The 19,448-nt window shown below is 49.4% G+C and overlaps 1 non-coding gene across 1 annotated transcript; it reads right to left on the bottom strand.

Annotated features, from left to right (window-relative positions):
• Positions 1 to 903: 903 nt before the first annotated feature.
• LOC138262569 (U8 small nucleolar RNA) lies at positions 904 to 1,042 on the bottom strand. The gene has a single exon (XR_011199270.1). It is a non-coding gene; the product is annotated as a U8 small nucleolar RNA (small nucleolar RNA).
• Positions 1,043 to 19,448: the final 18,406 nt, after the last annotated feature.

Below are 19,448 nucleotides of genomic sequence, written 5' to 3'. Positions count from 1 at the left end.
ACAATACATACTTTAAATTATTGCAGAGTTCAAGCTGAATATAATCCATTTGTAGAACTTCGAAAGGTGCAGTTGGTGTAGCAAACCCTCCCGCAGGAGTTCCTGTCCCTTTTCCAGGATTGTATTGTAAACAGATCAAACAAGACTGTACTACTCTCTTAGCTGCACTGGAAATTTCTGGATGCTCCCAAACTTGCGTAAGCAACTTCGTTATTGTTGAAGCTCCAACATGTGCCAGCCCATGTGCCATCTGAACCATAGGTTGTACAAAAGCTATAGGCAATTTCCATTTATTCGTCTGCTTATTCCGCCAACAGCCCTCATCATCCAATTCTCCTTCTTCAGACCATTGCTCACATTCTTTCACAGAAGCAGATTTCTGTATATCTAATACATCTTGTCTAGCATTATGCCAACGTTCAGCTTATGACTCACTACATACATAGAAGTAGTACTTCGCTGCATCGCAGTCTCACGTGCTACGCGGTCCGCAAGGACATTACCTTGCCCTATCTTATCGGTCACTTTCTTATGTGCACTACATTTCACAATAGCTATTTTCTTTGGATATGTCAATGCAGTCAAGAGGTTATGCACTAATTCTCCGTGCATAATGTAGTGCAAAAAAAGTGGTGCAATGCATGCATTGTGCGACTTTGTAAAGTTGGGGGCCACATTAGTGTAAAAAACATGATGAGACACTATGCGTAGGGACATATTTAGGAGCCCCTAGCAACAACAGGGTCACTTTTGGTGAGGCTCCAATGGCACTATGCACTGCTCTCTATTTACAAGATGTTTTAAACTACTGGTTTGGATAATTGCTACAGAATCTCAAACTAGCACTTTCCCTAATTTTTTTATTTACCTGCTGTTTACTTCTAGTTTAAGATCGTCAGTGAAATCAGATAGAAGACCCTAAGGTGGTTCTTAGACACCTCTGGATCGAGGAGCATAATCATATTCTCATCCTACTCCTATCATCATGTTCTGTTTCTCCAAAAGGAGTAACAGGTAAGGATTTTATTACAAGACCTGAGGATCATATTATGCTTGCTTTCTTTTCATGCTTTATTTAAACAGCAGCCAAGAACTACAAATCCCAGAATCCCTGGGAAAAAACTAGAAAATGCATCACAATGGGGCCAACCAATCACACTATGAGCCCCATAATAACTATCTTGACTGAGAGCACCAAGCCCTCTTTTCTTGCTGCTAGCAGTCAAGATAAGTACCCTGCTCGCCTATTATTCATTTCTATTGAAAAGTACTTTTATCAATTTATATGTGTATTTAATGGTTTTTGCTGTAAATTCTAGGTGGGCACTGTTGTTACCCTTTTACTTAATATCTTAATTTATGCGGGCTCGTGCCTCCTTTCTTGCATTAGGCCAGCTGTCAGAACGTTCAATTCAGCGTTCTGACAGCCGTGCCTGAGGCATTTTTTCCCTCACCGCTCTTCTAATGACACGCTCGGCTTCACTCAGCGTGTTCAGTTCCTCTTTTCACGTTTCATTGCTTCCTTCACCGCTCATTAATTCTACACACTCTGCTTGATTGTGGTGTGTTTACAAGAGAAGAGTCAGCTCACAGTGTGTTCCTTCATGCTCGACTGCACTTCAAGTGCAATTCCCTTCACGCTTGACTGCACTTCAATTGCAATTACCCTTCCCTTCCGCCAGGAGGGATTTTCTTGTTTACCTTTACAAAAGACAGGGTAAAATGCTCCATTCTTCTCTGGATGGACAACCTATCTGCCGTAACACACATCAATCGTCTGGGCGGAACAAGATCCAAACCATTGGCTCTCTTGGCCAAGAGTCTCTGGGAATTTTATCTGCACAAAAACATTTCAGACAGGGCGGAATACCTCCCGGGCAATCTCCCGGGTCTCTAGACACTCCCAGGATTCAAGCGATTGGCAGCTTCATCCTTCCATATTCAATCTTCTTTCTTCTATCTTCGGTTCAATGACCATAGACCTCTTTGCCTCAAGGCTCAATTCCCAACTTCCGAACTTCTTCAGTTGGAGACCAGATCCTTTGGCCTTGGCTACCAACGCTTTTCATCAAGCGTGGCCTCCTTCCCTTCTATATGCCTTCCCCCCCTTCCTCTTTATTGCTCGGGTCCTAGCTCATGTTCGCCGACAATGTTCTTCTCTAGCCCTAGTCACCCCGTTCTGGCAATCTCAACCTTGGTATCCGACCCTCTTAGAACTCTCTTCGGATCTTCCAGTCCTGATCTCTCCCTTCCCCGATCTTCTTCTAAACCCCCAGGGTCTTCCCCACGATCTCGTATTACAAGGTTCCCTGTATCTCATAGCCTGGAGGATTTCGGGGCTTCCTGGAGAACCCCAGGAATTTCGGAACAGGCTTTCCAATTCATCCAACAATCCTTGGCTCCAGGTTCTTCAAGAGTCTACCATTCCGCCTGGTCGGTATGGTGTAGCTGGTGCATGGACAGGAATTCCTATCCCGTTTCAGCAGACGTTACCTTAATTGTAAATTTCCTAGCCTCCCTAGCTTCTCAAGGCAAGGCTTACCGTACCGTCAATACCTATAGGTCTGCAATCTCTTCAGAACACGTCAGAGTTGACGGTAGACCTGTAGGAGAACACCCCTTAGTTTGTCGCCTTCTAAAAGGAATACATTTTTTCCAAACCTCCAGCCCCCCAATACAATTCGTTGTGGGATGTGAACTTCCTCCTTCATCTTCTTATTTCTTGGCCCGATAACTCTGAACTATCCTTAAACATTTGTCTCCTAAACTCACTATGCTCCTCTGTCTTGTGTCTATAAAACGTGTTTCTGATGTCAAGGTTCTAGATGTTTCCTCCTTTCATCTTTCTGCTCTAGGAGTGTGTTTCAATGTATCCAGACGTACCAAGACCAACTTGTCCTCAGTGCTTTATCTCTTTTTTTCCCTCTCAACCCAAATTGTGTGTTGGTAATTGCCTAAAAACTTAAGTTTCACGAACTGCAGATCTCAGGAGTCTTTCCTCGTCTCAATTGCTGATTTCCTGTCTCATCTCCCACTGTGGCCCGTTGGGTAAAGTGGCTGATGTCTTTGGCTGGGGTCCCTACCAATGTTTATGGCGCCCATTCCGTTAGAGGTGCCACATCTTCCCGTGCCTTTTGGTCTGGTGCTAGTTTGCATGATATCCTTAGATCTGCAGATTGGTCGAACGTTAGTACATTTAGGGGCATATTTATACTCCGTTTGCGCCGAAATTGCGTCGTTTTTTTTGACGCAATTTCGACGCAAAACTAACGCAAACTAACGCCATATTTATACTATGGCGTTAGAGGCGAATAGCGCCAAAGTTCCCGGAATGTGCGTCATTTTTTAGCGTGAACCCCTTCCTTGCGTTAATGATATGCAAGGGAGGCGTTCCCGTCTAAAAAATGACTCCCAGGCCTTTACGTGGTATTTATACTCCCGGGCAAAAGTGACGCCCGGGCGTGGCTAAAAACGGCGCATTTGCGCCGCTTTTTAACGCCTGGGTCAGGCATGGCGTTAAGGGACAAGTGGGCTCAAAATGAGCCCAGAGTGCCCTTCCCTGCCCCCAGGGACCCCCCCTGCCACCCTTGGCCACCCCAGGAGGACACCCAAGGCTGGAGGGACCCACCCCAGGTAAGTTCAGGTAAGTTTTTTTTTTTTTTTTTTTTTAATAATTTTTTGTGGCATAGGGGGGCCTGATTTGTGCCCCCCTACATGCCACTATGCCCAATGACCATGCCCAGGGGACAGAAGTCCCCTGGGCATGGCCATTGGGCAAGGGGGCATGACTCCTATCTTTACAATGATAGGAGTCATGTTGATGGGGGATGGGCGTCGAAAATAAATGGCGCAAGTCGGGTTAAGACGATTTTTTCGACGTAACCTGACTTGCCCCATTTTAAGACGCCCATGCGCCATTTTCCCCCTACGCCGGCGCTGTCTGGTCTACGTGGTTTTTTCCCACGCAAACCAGGCAGCGCCGGTCTGCTTGCGCCGTCTAACGCCATTCCATAAATACGGCGCCCGCATGGCGCTTCAGAATGGCGTTAGACGGCGCAAAACTTTTTGACGCTAAACTGCGTTAGCGCAGTTTAGCGTCAAAAAGTATAAATATGGGCCTTAGAACCTTCTATTGTAAGCCTGTTGATCATCCTTTGCAAACGGTTATTTCAGTGCTTTGAATAAGCATAGTATGAGCCTCCTGTCTTGTAATAAAATTGAGATTTTCCTAGCCTTGGTCTCAGAAAGGCTAGATTTTATTAAAGACAAGGAGGCGAGTATTATCCCTCCCCTTCTAACCCTCCCTGTTCTTTGTTTCCAGTTGCCTCAACCGCAACCAGCAACACAGCTTCTCGCTGACCGCCTTTCATCGGCTCCTCATTCTGGACCTTCACTGGACTCATCCGGATCTACAGTGGTTTATCCTTTCCTTAGGCCTTCTGCAAGGACTTCCTCTCTGCCTTTTTGACTCTCTATGGTTTATTATGGCTGTTTTCAAGTTACTCCATTGACTGACTTTCGCAAGAAAAGAGGGCTTGGTGGTGCTCTCAGTCAAGATAGTTATTATGGGGCTCGTAGTGTGATTGGTTGGCATCATTGTGATGCATTTTGTAGTTTTTTTTTCCAAGGGATTCTGGGATTTGTAGTTCTTGGCTGCTGTTTAAATAAAGCATGAAAAGAAAGCATATTACTCGCCTCCTTGACTTTAATAAAATCTAACCTTTCTGACACCAAGGCTCGGAAAATCTCAATTAACCTCACTGACATATAGACAAATGGTTATCATAAAGTAGTCAATTTACTGAGATCCTGAGAAACATAGTACAAGTCCATTAAAATTTATAAGGAATTGTTATTGCTTTTAATGTTATTGTTATGAATAAGCACAGAAAAATGTATACAAACTGCTTTCTCTATAGTTCCCGATAGTCTGTGTGAGAGTTATTTACATACAAGATAATCTTAAGTAGGAGGGGGGAGGGTTGGAGGGAGGTGGAGGAGTGGGAGAATCAATAGTTCACTAGATGCGCTTAACTACCAAAGGCAGCCATGTTGCAATTCACAAAAAACATTCACGACAGAAGACAAAGGTCAGTTTTGAAATTAAAAATGTTTCGTGTAGTGTACAAGGGCAGCGAAAAGCCTGTCTTACAAACTTTCAAACGTAAATCTTTGAAAAGTTCAATTTTTTATTACAATTTGTTTTTTTCAGAAGTTATGTAGATACCTACTATGACATTCTTAAATAGAGACGGATTCAATGATAGACGAATGATAGAAACACATTGAAAATCCGTGCAATGCTGTTTCACTACAATTGCTTTCAATGCCACGTTTGAGATGCACTGTGCCGTAAAGTGATTTTGAGATGTTTTGACTCTGAAAGCCTCCAACTTTCCATATGCATGCATACTGAAAGAGTCCGCTTTTCCTTGCATGACTTACTAAAGTGTTCATGCCTTTTGAAAATATACTTCCCACAAATATTCCAGAACAGTAGATACGAACAGGTTGTCAGTCACCAGCCTCTTCTCAAATGTTTTTTGAATATACCTCTATTTTGTTTAAAAGAAAAATGGAAATACATCTATTATGTTCCACAGCTTTAACTACCTGTCTTCCCTCTACGTCTCACGCATCAAGCGTCACAGCCCCTGCCAATCAGAACCTGAGCAGAGAGGAAAACAACATTTGCACATTATACGAGAAACCCGTCTCTTGAATGTAGATTATTACTGCAGAGCCTACTGGAAGTTCATATAGCAACAGCTTTTTTTTTTGGGGGGTTTGCTTTTTGCATGTATTTGAGTATAAACACAGTACATGGCCTCCTTTTTAGGGTCGATCCTGCGTCGCATGCGATTGCGCATGCGTTTCGCAAGCGAGACGCTTTAGGAATGAAAAAGGTCTCAGAGCCCTGTCCACGTCACGTCAGTGTCTGTCATTGGTTCGTGGGCTTGCCTGTTAGAAACAGCTTGATTTCATTAGTGAAAGGCACGCATACGTCATGCCTTTTCCGGTGGTTAGCCCTCCTCGAGCGCATCGGCCAAGTACAGAAAACATGCGAGGCTCACTGTTTTCCGTCCGGTTCGTGGACTACTTTTTCTCTATTTTCGCAGCTCGATCTCGCTTGGCAAAAGTCAAGCGCTTTGTATAATATCGATCCTGTTACACAGTTAATTCCGCTTTCCGTACATGGTTCATGTGGCAAGAAAAGTCCGGTTAGGAGTTTACAACACTATTAGCTCTAACACGAGCAAATGCAACACCCGTTGTATTGCAAACGCTTGTCTAGTATTGCCACCTTTTAGACTGTGGCAACTTTATTATTATTTTTAACTGGTCATTCATGGACTCGTGTTACTTTGTTTTCTACTGATATAGACTGACTCCTCTGTCCTCATGAAGTTAGGTCGCCTAGATGGTTTGATACGCAGCTTCTGCTAGCTGGTTATACCACTTTTCTGAACTGCGCATTCTTGCACACTTGTCATTTGACTTTATTTTTTGTCAATATGACGCACTAAAGCGACCCTTACTTAAGTCAGCTTACTTTCCTGTTTGAACATGCATCGCCTACTCCGGAGCATTAACAAACTATCCAGTGCATTGATGTGCCCACATAATTTAGAGAAATGCCTGCACCTCCTCATCACCGAGACACTTTAACTTTAGCGGAGCTGTTCACTCTTTCATTATGATACATGCAGTGCAACTCGGAAAACGCTCTCGGTCCTCTTTACTGAGAAGTGTCATTTGCCTTCATTTCTCATCTTGTTAAATGCCATATTTTCCACTGTGGTAATTTTAAAACATGTGTTTTCCGATTAACACGATAGCGTGTGTGAGCGTTTTTGATTTTTTTTCCTAATGATAAGCCATATCTTTAAGTGACTGGAAGATTTTTTAATGTGAAAAGTAGTGTGTGCTTCCAAGCTTTGATGCAGGAAGCATCTGTACACATTTTATAAATATTTCTTTCTTTGCTTGTAATACAGGAAGTATTACAAGGAAAGAAAGAAATCTTCATAGTGCACACAGATGCTTTGCAATCCAACTTGGGAGCATATAAAGTAGTTGCTTACATAAGCGCCCACACGCTACTTTTTACAATAAATCAAAATTGCTTTACGAATTACAAACAATTTATTATATGGGTTTGATTTTTGGCAGAAGGATTAATATATTTTAAAAACATAGAATACTTACGTTTCGGTTCGAGACAGCAAATAAAGATCTCAAATATGTACACAGACACACATTTGGCAGAGAGATAGTGATTTATGTTAATTTACTCCTTTTGTTTGTGTCTGCAAATAATCCAAATGCCACTTGTGAGCACGATAACAGTCTTTCTAGCCATGCTAAGGTATTGCCAACTATATTCAAGCAGGCCCCTTTAGGAACAAAGCCTGCAAGGATTCTTCCTCCTTAAGTCACCTCTGATGTCATACTTGTGCCACAAATACAGCTGCTCACGTTATACAAATTCTATCTATCATAAGTTCTGAAAGCTTTTGTTGTTTTTCATCTGAACATTTTTTACTACCTGACTAGCTTATTTTTAACTTTTTAATTGAGTGCTTTTGTTGCTCTTGCAAGGCAGCGTGCATCTTCTTTTTTAAGTAATGTATGTGTTATGTAGGGAAAAGAGCTTTTGTAGTCAGCGTTTAAAAAATTTGAATGAGGGTAAACTGTAGTGAATGATCAGACTAGCGGAGTCACTTAAAATGTAAAGCAGTTTGCAACGTAAGTTAAATAAGTTTTCCCAAACAAAGGTTTCATGTAGCTATCATACGGAGCATGTTTTGTTTTACACTTATGTTTGCTCAGTAGTAGTAATAATGACGTTTGTGTGGGACTTCTTAGCGCACGTCCATGAGTTTTAGCTGTGTCTTTAGAAGGTGATAAATCCAACTCAATGGTATGTCTTTGCGGTTTTAAATAGATTGAACTCGTCCCCAAAGCATTGCAGCATTTTACATGACAACGAGTTACATTACACAAGGACACATTAATTTTTTTCCTTTAAGACACAGGTCAATTTGCACAGAATCACAGGATGTTGAGCTGCTAAAGTAGCACAATCCTTATTAAAAAACCTACTTTTGGTTATATACATACAAAATATGCGTTTAGCTCAACATGTTTCCGTAGAAAGTTAAACTAAATCAGTGGGCCGCCATGTATGGCACTAACTCATGCTACCTCCTGTTGGTTAGGGTCGAGCGCAAAGCACTCTGCCCCTGCTGTAATCTCTCTATGGGCTTGTAACCACGACCACCGCAAGCCCATGAGTTTGGTTGGTTTGTGGGCTTGCCTTTTAAATTTGCTTGCTTTCATTAGTGGAAGGCATGCATACGTCATGCCTTTTCCGGTGTTTAGCCCTCCTCGAGTCCACCGGCCAACTACAGAAAACATAAGAGGCTCTGAGGGTCATTCCAACCCTGGCGGTCGGTGTTAAAGCGGCGGCTAAACCGCCAACAGTCTGGTGGTAAAAAAAATGGAATTCCGACCCTGGCGGAAACCGCCAACAGAGACCGCCACTTCAACACACCGCCCGCCACGGCGGGACAAACAAACAGCGCGGCGGTCACCACCAACAGACAGGCGAGAGTCAATGTACCGCCCACCCTATCACAACCTACCAATCTGCCACCTTTTCCGGGGCGGTAGCCCCGCCGATAAAAACACGGCGGAAACCGCCATTTAGAATGGAAAACGCTCACCTCCATACACCCCACGAGGAATCTGGACAGCATGGAACCCAAACTCCACATCCTCCCAGCGATTGTCTTCCTGCTCCTCTACCAGGAGCACGAACGCCGGCGCAGAAGACAACGGTGAGTACTGCACCTACGACACAGGGGAGGGGGAGGAAAAATATTACGGGGACACACATACGCGACACACCCACCCCCACCCTCACCCACTACAACACACACATCAATGCATAGCAACAACTCAGAGTTACACCCGCCAAACCCCCCGGAAGAATGCAAAGACAAAAGAAAATGATTCTAAACATTGGAATATATTGTATCACTGGCTTAAAAATATATCACACATCTAAAACCTTTATATACATAAATTTTAAAATCCGATCATTGTAGCAGGCATTGTCCGTGGACCACTGGGCCCAAATCACATGGGCAAAACCCACACAGGATACCTGACTCCAATGGAGAGAACACTGCAGGGGCATCAGATAGCAAAACTACAGGCACCTCAGGGGGAAGGGAAGGGGGGCACCTCAGCCAGATGAGTCCACGACGCCAGATCCACGAGGGGCCTCCATGGCCACTGTTCCATCCTGGGGAGTGCAAAGCCACAGTCTCTCAAGTCCCTACAGTGGGTGGGTTGCCCACTGTTACATCCTGGGGAGTGCAAAGCCACAGTCTCTCAAGTCTCTACAGTGAGTGGCTTGCCCACTGTTACATCCTGGGGAGTGCAAAGCCACAGTCTCTCAAGTCTCTACAGTGGGTGGCTTGCCCACTGTTACATCCTGGGGAGTGCAAAGCCACAGTCTCACAAGTGGATAACAGTCTCCACTGGTTCTGGAGGGGGACTGGTGCCCAGAGTGCTTCGTGCAGCCCTGCCGACACAGATGCGGGCCTGCCCCTTCCGCCAATGGGCCAGCGGTGCTTGAGACGGCGGTGCCCAGTGCAGCGGTGCTTGAGACGGCGGTGCCCTGTTCAGCGGTGCTTGAGACGGCGGTGCCCAGTGCAGCGGTGCTTGAGACGGCGGTGCCCTGTTCAGCGGTGCTTGAGACGGCGGTGCCCTGTTCAGCGGTGCTTGAGATGAAGGGCCCAGTTCAGCGGTGCTTGAGACGGCGGTGCCCTGTTCAGCGGTGCTTGAGACGGCGGTGCCCTGTTCAGCGGTGCTTGAGACGGCGGTGCCCAGTGCAGCGGTGCTTGAGATGAAGGGCCCAGTTCAGCGGTGCTTGAGATGAAGGGCCCAGTTCAGCGGTGTTTGACACGGCGGTGCCCAGTGCAGCGGTGCTTGAGACGGCGGTGCCCTGTTCAGCGGTGCTTGAGATGAAGGGCCCTGTTCAGCGGTGCGTGAGACGGCGGTGCCCTGTTCAGCGGTGCCCTGTTCAGCGGTGCTTGAGACGGCGGTGCCCTGTTCAGCGGTGCTTGAGACGGCGGTGCCCAGTGCAGCGGTGCTTGAGATGAAGGGCCCAGTTCAGCGGTGCTTGAGATGAAGGGCCCAGTTCAGCGGTGCTTGAGACGGCGGTGCCCAGTGCAGCGATGCTTGAGACAGCGGTGCCCTGTTCTGCGGTGCTTGAGACGGCGGTACCCTGTTCAGCGGTGCTTGAGATGAAGGGCCCAGTTCAGCGGTGCCCTGTTCAGCGGTGCTTGAGATGGCGGTGCCCAGTGCAGCGGTGCTTGAGATGAAGGGCCCAGTTCAGCGGTGCTTGAGACGGCGGTGCCCTGTTCAGCGGTGCTTGAGATGGCCTTGCCCTGTTCAGTGGTGCTTGACACGGCGGTGCCCAGTGCAGCGGTGCATCGGATGAGTGTCCAGCTCAGCGGATCCGTCCATGGCGTGGAGGTCATTCGCCACCTGACCTGTGGCTGGCGGTGCCTTCCTGCCCATCTGTCGTGTGGCTGGCGGGGCCCTCCTGGGCTGCAGTACCGGGCCTGTTGGTGTCCTCCTGCCCACCTGGGATGGGACTGGCGGGGCCCTCCTGGGCTGCAGTACCGGGCCTGTTGGTGTCCTCCTGCCCACCTGGGATGGGGCTGGCGGGGCCCTCCTGGCCAGCTGGGCTGCTGGCGGTCTTGTCGGGCGTGCTGCCCTTCCCAGCCTTCCCTGTTCGCCTGTGGCCCTTCCCCACCTTTGGCGGTGTGCCAGGTGGCACCACACTTCCTGCCGGAGCCATGGTAGGGATTTTGGTCCCTGGTGTCTTCGGCCTCTCGCGCCGGCCACTGACAATCTTCGGATGTTTTACCGGGGATGGGCTGGCCGTGCCTTGGCTCCTTACTGAACTGGCTGCCCTTAAGGGTGGGGGACTCCACAGTCCATGGCAGACTGTCATTACAGGTCCCGCTTTTGTGGTGGCTGAGGTGCTGACTGGAGTTCTATGAGATGGACGGGGTGGGGGAGTTGTTGGAAAGAGGTCAAGTTTGGAAAGGAAAAGCATTTTAGGAACAGAGGGACGGGTAGGTGTAGTGGGTATGGGAGTGGAGGAAGAGGTTGTGGTTGTAGGAGTTTTCAGTCTGGTGTCTTTGGGTGCAGGTGCTTGGGCTGCAGGCTGTCGTGAGGTGGATGGCTGTTGGGTGGGTGGCTGCCTGCGTTTGTGTAGCTTGGAAGAGGGGGTCACAGACACAGTGGGAGAGGACACAGGGGACGTGTAAATGGTAGTGGGCGTGGTAACTGCACGTGTGCGGGGGTTCTGGTGGGTGTGCTGGTGATGGACGTAGTGGCTGAAGATGTTGTGCATGCAGGTGTGAGTGGAGACGTGACAGGGAGGGAGGAGGGAGACGAGGAGGAGGGGGACACAGTGGAGGCAGTGGATGTTGGTATATCTGCATGTGGATGTTGCTTGTGTGAATGCCTGTGGGATGTGTGGTGCTTATGTTTGCCTGAGCTTCCCTTGGGTGTTGAGGTGTGTGCAGGCTGGTCTGATGGTGTGTTTGGGATAGGTAGAGGTACAGGGGATTGGGTATGGGTGGAGGAAGTTGGAGGGGGGAGGCTAGACACAGGGACGATGGCTGCCATCAGTGCTGAGGCCAGAGTGTTGAACGATCGCTGAAGGGCAGCCTGACCAGAATGAATGCCCTCCAGGTATGCATTACTCTGGTGCACCTCCCTTTCTACACCCTGGATGGCATTTAAAATGGTAGACTGCCCAACAGTGAGCTTCCTCAGGAGGTCAATGACCTCCTCACTGAGGGCAGCAGAGGTGACAGGGGCAGGGCCTGAGGTGCCTGAGGTGCCTGGGGCGAAGGAGATGCCCACCTTCCTGGGTGAGCGGGGACGGGGCAAACGCTGAGGGGCTGCTGAGAGGGCGGTGCTGGTGCGCTGGGTGGCGGCTGTACCTGCTGTTGCGGGGGGCACAGATGTTGCCGCCACCACAAGGGAGCTCCCTTCAGAGGACGAGTCGCTGTCACTGACATCAGCACAAGTCCCCGCTGTGGAGCTCCCCTCGCCCTCCGTCTCACTGGTGAATTCCAAATCCGTTGCATGGCCCGCCATGGCCATGTGAGATGCAGCTCCCTCGTGCTCCGATGCCACTTCTCCTCCGCCTGATGATGCTAATGCACACATGAACAGGAAGACCACAAAAAAGGGGGGGGGAGAAAATAAAGACATGTTGAGTGCATGCATTGGCGACACCGTTGGCGGACAGGACAGACACAGAAGCCCCCTGCACTACGCCGCGCACTTGGGGTCGACTACGCAATCCGTGGGACATGGCCTACAAGCCTATGAGCGACATCTGCACACATAGATGACACAGGGCAATGAATAGCTGTACTTGGCACCCTACAGAGGTGGGGGGCGGGGCACAGGGCCATGCCTTACGGAGGGGCCTAGCCTACAGAAATCGCCCTGACCTAGGGATACCCACAGCCCTCCTCCCCCACCCAGACACCTCCACTGCGCGCAAAGTCAGTAGAATGAGAATGTATTCACCCCCTTGTGTCTGCTGTGATGTCCTCACGCGCCCATCCAAATCGGGGTAGGCTACCGCCAGGATCCGGGACATCAGGGGGGTCAAAGTCCGACTGCCACCCCTCCCACGTTGAGAGGCCATCCCCAGCTGAGCCTCCGCCGTCTTCCTGCTCCAGCGTCGGATGTCCTCCCATCTCTTCCGGCAGTGGGTGCCCCGTCTGTGGTGGACCCCCAGGGTCCGGACGTCCTTGGCGATGGCACGCCAAATATCGATTTTCTGGTGGGCGCTGACCTATGTGACATGTACAGCGAGAGAAAAATATTCATCACCTTCTGCATGCTCGATGTGAGTGGCCCCCCATCCCCACCCTTGCCATGTGGCACAGGCTCTCATCCGTCGTTTGATGCATGCCTCAATCACTCCCCTCCCCACCATCTTTCATCCACCCCACTCAACACAGGCATTGCCCACAAAGCATGGTCCCAGTGTACTTACCTGTTGGTCTGGAGGACCGTAGAGTAGCGCATACTGGGGGAGGACCCCATCTACAAGTTTCTCCAATTCCTGAGCAGTGAAGGCAGGGGCCCTTTCCCCAGTCGCATGAGCCATTGTCTCTTCCAGACCGAGGTCACAGCAGCACTTGCAGTGTAGGTCCTCTCCTGTGGAAGATCAGGTATCGAGTGATTAAGCAGATAGAAAATGGCGGTCACGCCCACGGCGGTGCGTACCGCGGCGGTGCGTACCGCGAACGCCGGCGCACATCGTCATTGGCTCCTGAGACCCATAGGGTTCAATGTTAACCAATGCTGCTTTGTGCCGCGGTCTTCGACCGCCTACCGCCACGGTGTGCCACGCCAGCGCATTGACCTCACATCCCATTGTCGCACTTCACAGGTCAGGCAGCCACCATTTCAAGGGTCCACATGGCTTACTTTCTACTGCATCACACATACCTAGGCCTTGCATCGACACTCATACAAGCCATTCAATGCATTGGGAATCGTGTTATGTGCAAGCTGTGGGAACGTACCTGTGGGTTGAGTGACTGTGCTCGCTGTTGTCCTTCATAGGCACCGTCCGCTGGGACATGCGAGGAGATGGAGAAATCTTCCTGTGTACAGACCGCTGGTGGACCTGTCGACAATGGAGGAAAGACATGTCATACTGACATACAGGCTTGACCGAGCCACTATTCATGAACTGTGTGCCCAGCTGGAGGCAGACCTGATGTCACCAATCCGCCAACCCACAGGGATCCCCCCTCTAGTGCAGGTGCTGTCAGTACTCCATTTCTTTGCAAGTGGGTCATTTAAAAAAACAGTGGCCATATCATCAGGGATGTCTCAGCCTATGTTTTCCAAGGTGTTGTCCAGAGTGTTGTCTGCCCTGCTGAAACACATGCGCAGCTACATCATTTTCCCTGAGGTGGGGGATTTGGCTACAGTGAAGGGTGATTTCTATGCCCTTGGACATATCCCCAACATCATAGGTGCCATTGATGGGACACATGTTGCTTTGGTCCCCTCCAGCAGGAGTGAACAGGTGTACAGGAACAGGAAGAGTTATCATTCCATGAATGTACAGATGGTGTGTTTGGCTGACCAGTACATCTCCCATGTGAATGCCAAGTACCCTGGCTCAGTGCATGACGCCTACATCCTGCGGAATAGCAGCATCCCTTACGTGATGGGTCAACTCCAGAGGCACCGGGTGTGGCTATTAGGGGACTCTGGTTATCCCAACCTGTCATGGCTACTGACCCCAGTGAGGAATCCCCGGACAAGGGCAGAGGAACGGTACAATGAGGCCCATGGGAGAAGTAGGAGGGTGATCGAGCGGACCTTCGGCCTTCTGAAGGCCAGGTTCCGCTGCCTCCATATGACAGGTGGATCCCTATTGTACTCACCAAAGAAGGTGTGCCAGATCATTGTGGCCTGCTGTATGCTTCACAACCTGGCTTTGCGACGCCAGGTGCCTTTTCTGCAGGAGGATGGTCCAGATGGTGGTGTTGTAGCAGCTGTGGCGCCTGTGGAGAGTGAAGACGAGGAAGCCAAAGAGGACGACATAGACAACAGGAACACAGTAATACAGCAGTATTTTCAATGACACACAGGTAAGATTCCAACCCGGCATATTACATACACTTAACCCCTACTACCTCTCTACTGTCTGAACTTTTCCCCCTGTGTATGGTAACTGAGTTGTGACTTTCCATTCCAATTTCAGAGATGTGGGCCATACTGCGTGACATCTGCTTTGTTTCCCCATGGACTACAGCTGTGTGACAGTGGTATGTTGGCATCACAATGTAAATCTGCATTTTGGGACGGTAATGTCTAATACATTGGTGCAAAATCACAGCCAGACTCCTGATTGTTTCGTGCAATAACAGTGTTTATTTCAGTGCTACATATTGGTGGGTGGTTGCAAATCGGTGAGGGGTGATGGTGGAGGATTGTCCATGGCAGAGTCCAGACTATTAGTTTCACAGGTGCAATGTCCAAATGCCTGTGGAAAGTGGAGCATGAGCAGTATAAGAATGGACAGGGTGTCAATGTGGGACAGTGGGATGACAATCAGGGAGGTATCCTTTCCTGGCGGGGGTCTTGGCATCTTACTCTGTCTTCTTCCTGGATCTCAGGGCCCGCTTGAGGGGTGGTTCTCCTTCTGCAGGGGGTGGGGTGCTGGTGGTCTGTTGGTCCTGTGGCGGGGCCTCCTGTCCACTAGCGCCGGCAGAGGTGGTAGGCAGTTCTTGGTCCATGCTAGTGTCAGGGGCCCTTTGTCCTGCCACAGTGTCCCGCAATGTGGTGACTACCTGATTCAGAGCCCCTACAATGGTGGCCAGGGCGGAACTGATGTTTCGAAGTTCCTCCCTGAACCCCAAATACTGTTCCTCCTGCAGAAGCTGGATCTCCTGAAACCTGGCCAGGACCGTCGCCATTGTCTCCTGGGAGTGGTTGCATGCTCCCATGATGGAGGAGAGGGCCTCGTGGAGAGTGGGTTCCCTGGGCCTGTCCCCCCCTGTCACACAGCAGCCCTCCCTGTTCCCCTGTTTCCCGGGGCCTCTGTCCCCTGGACCGTGTGCCCACTACCACTGCCCCCAGGTCCCTGTTGTTGTTGGGGTGGTGGGTTAACCTGGGTGCCCTGTAGAGGTGGACACACCGCTGATTGACGTGTCCTGGGGACTGAGGGATGGGCCCGCTGGGTGGGTGCTGTGCTGGTGTTCCCAGAGGGGGGAAGGTCTGCTATGGCCTGTGGCTATCTGAGGGGAACCGACTGTCCTGAGGTCCCCGATGGGCCGGGCTGGTCATCTAGATCCAGGTCGACAGAGGTGCTGTCCTCACTGTGGGCCTCTTCTGGGGGTGGAGTGGACATTTGTGGACCCTCCTGCGCGGTGACGTGGCGTTCGGGTCCTGCAGGGGTATAAAAGTATGGTTATTGCATTTGTGTGTGCCATAGCGTGAAATGGGTGGGTGCCCTTGTACCCCAGTGCTGGCATTCCCGTGTGGGGGCTTTCGTGACGGTGATTTGGGGGGGATGGGTATGTGCAGTGGGCAAGCTTTGGTGATGGGTGTCCATGCTTTGTGGTCGCATGCAGGGATTGGTGTTGGGATGGGTGGCTTGTGATGGTGAGACATTTGCAAGGAACAGGATGTGATGGGGGTGAGGGTGAGGGTGGGGGTATGAGTTGGCATACTGGTGGGGTGGGGGGGATGAAGTAGTGAAGATGAGACTTACCAGAGTCCATTCCTCCAGATACTCCTGCGAGGCCCTCAGGATGCAGGATTGCCAAGACTTGCTCCTCCCATGTTGTAAATTCTGGGGGAGGAGGTGGGGGTCCGCCGCCAGTCTGCTGCACCGCGATGTTGTGCCTGGATACCATTGAACGCACCTTTCCCCGTAGGTCGTTCCACCTCTTCCTGATGTCGTTCCTATTTCTTGGGTGCTGTCCCACAGCGTTGACCCTGTCGACTATTCTGCTCCATAGCTCCATCTTCCTGGCAATGGTGGTGTGCTGCACCTGTGTCCCGAAGAGCTGTGGCTCTACCCGTACAATTTCCTCCACCATGACCCTGAGTTCATCGTCAGAAAACCTGGGGTGTCTTTGCGGTGCCATGGGGTGGTGTGGGTGATGTGTGGGGTGGATTGTGTGGTGCTAAGTGTGGTGATGTGCATTGTTGTGTTGTGTGAAGTGCGTGCTAATATTGCTGGGTGACAGTAAAATGCGCGTCTGGGTGCTCGGATGTCTTTTCTCTGTGCGTGGTCCCGATTCTCTAGGAGTGGAGGTTTGTGGGTGATGTGGGTGTGTGTTTTATATTGTAGTGGGTGTGTGGGAGTGGTGTGTGTATGTGTATCAGGTGTGTGTATTTGTAATTGTCCAATGTGGCGGTGTTTTGTTGAAGTGTGTGTATTTTGAACGCGGCGGTGTGTACCGCCAATAGAATACCGCGGTTGAAAGACCGCCACGAGGATTCGTGTGTCGTGATAGTGTGGGCGTATTTCTGTTGGCGTGACGGTGGAGGTTTGGTCATCGCCAGTTTCTCGCTGCCCTTTGGTGTGGCGGACTTTTGTGGATGTCTGTATTTTGGCGGTTTGCCTGTTGTGGGTCAGAATGACCGTGGTGGTTTACCGCGGCGGTGTTCTGGCGGTCTTCTGCACGGCGGTAAGCGCCTTTTACCGCCAAGGTTGGAATGACCACCTCTGTGTTTTCCATGTGGTTTCTGGACTACTTTTTTCTATTTATTTCCTATGCAGTGTGATCTTCCTGGGCAGTAGTTGAGCGCTTTACATCACATCAACCCTGTTACATTGATAATACATTTGAATGGAGTGAACTTTTGTTTTACTTCTTATTTTCAATTTATATGGCAAGAAATATACAGTTTGGAATTTACAACGCAAATAGCTCTCACTCGAGCAAATGTGAGACCCATTGCATTGCAAATGCTTGTTAAAAAATGTGGCTGCGCGAAAAGGTCGATACACGCTATGATTCTATGACAGGACTGGAGGCTTCGGATTATGCTTTCTCTTCACTTTACTGACAAAACAGCAGCCAATAAAATACAACATAACTTGAAACTACAACTCCCATGAGCCCAAGTGCACCAATCATGGCTCTACACTGCCAACATAAATAGCCTGAACGCTACAGTCCCTCCTCTTTCTTTGCTGCTGCAGCAGCCAGTTAAGTGATGCGCCTTTATTGCGATTGTTGTAGTAATCTGTACTAGACATTTGTACGTGAGTGAATGCGTTCATATCTTGCGCTGTCGTGTTTTTTCTGCATTTGTATCCTTTGATCAGAGTTCTCCGATCCCCCTTTTTGTTTATATCTCTAGCCAGTGTGGAGCGGGAGTAGGACGTAGTGAGTTTGTCTCACAGTAAGAGGACATAGTCCTCTTTCTGTTTCGCCAGCCGTGCACACGCGTTGAGCCGAATGGGAGTTTTCTTCTGATCGGCTTCACGCACATGTGTAGGATGGGACACAGCCTCTTTCCAAGAGTTTACCGGCCTCAATTCGCCCGACGGGGCTGCAAAAATACATATTGGGCTTTGCCCTGGGGGAATAGTTCCTTACACATTTCTAAAGTATATTTGAAAGCAGGTGGCTCTCTCCACTTCAGTTATTGCTGGCTGAGCAGCTTTTAAGCTGTTTTTATTTCAAATTTGTTCACCTGCTCAGGGTCCCCCACCCAGTTCACTACTCCATAGCTCCCAAATATTACTATGGCATACCACACCGATGAGGAGGAGCAGTTTCAGGAACTGCAAGACGTGCCTATTGAGCATCAGATGGAGGAACGACTTGTGGAGACACTTGGGCATCATGTGCAAGACTCCATGAACTGGGTCCTGATTCAGGCCTTGAAGCCTTTTACCCAGACTTTGGCTAATTTTGGCAGAAGAGAGTTCTTGGACGAAGGCAGTCAACAACCTCGCTTGCAAGCTGGAGAATCTAGGGAGGTATCTGGCCTCTCTCTGCAATGCTCTGGGGGTTCATCTTCAGCGGAAATTCTGGCACAGATGGCAGCTTTAGTGTTGCGTTATTATGAATATGGGGGTTTCCCCCCTCAGGAAACATCTAATATTTTTCCAAAATCCTCCTTTTCACAAGCAAGCTTGCGTGAACCATCATCATCTAAATCGGAGTCTGATGACTCGCAGTCAGATTCGGTTCCGCGCAAAAGCAACGCAAACCACAGCATGCTATGCCAGAGGCTACTACCTCGGCTGGTAAGAATCTTTTGTTCTCTCCTGAAGACATAATACATCCAGTTTCCACCAAGTTGGTTCCTACAGCTGAGGTAGCCCATTACGTACAAGAAAGACTGCACAAAAAGTTTTTGAGAAAGAAGTGCGCAAAACTCTCAGGTTAGAATGCCCACGGCCTTCCTTACTAGGTAAAGTAGCGGAGACTTTAGATGGATCCCAGTATGGCTACATTTTTATGCAAATTTGCTAAGGACCCCAAGAAAGGTCTACATCACGCTTGGCTGGGCTGCCAAGATAAGTTATTGGACTTGTCAGGCCCATTAACAAAAATCTTAGATCTTGCCATCCAGTCTAAGGAAACCAGCACTCCTTTGGATCCAGAAGTCGTGCTGCAATGGGCACAGGGAGCTGTCTGTCTTTTGGGCAACACCAATTGCGCCATGTCAACAGAACACAGGTGTTCTTTTCTTATGCGGCTCGATCCCAAATTGGCTGATCTGGCAACTAATGAGGCTGGTTCTTTAGCTCATGGCATGCTTTTTGGCGACAAATTTGTTAAGGATTTGGGAAAATATGTTGCAACCTTCACAGCTCTAGATAAAGCTCAGTCCAACAT

Source organism: Pleurodeles waltl, chromosome 10, assembly GCF_031143425.1.
Source record: "Pleurodeles waltl isolate 20211129_DDA chromosome 10, aPleWal1.hap1.20221129, whole genome shotgun sequence".
NCBI classification, from domain to species: Eukaryota; Metazoa; Chordata; class Amphibia; order Caudata; family Salamandridae; genus Pleurodeles; species Pleurodeles waltl.
Note: the sequence above shows the minus strand (reverse complement) of the source record. Positions and strands in the feature narration are given on the sequence as shown.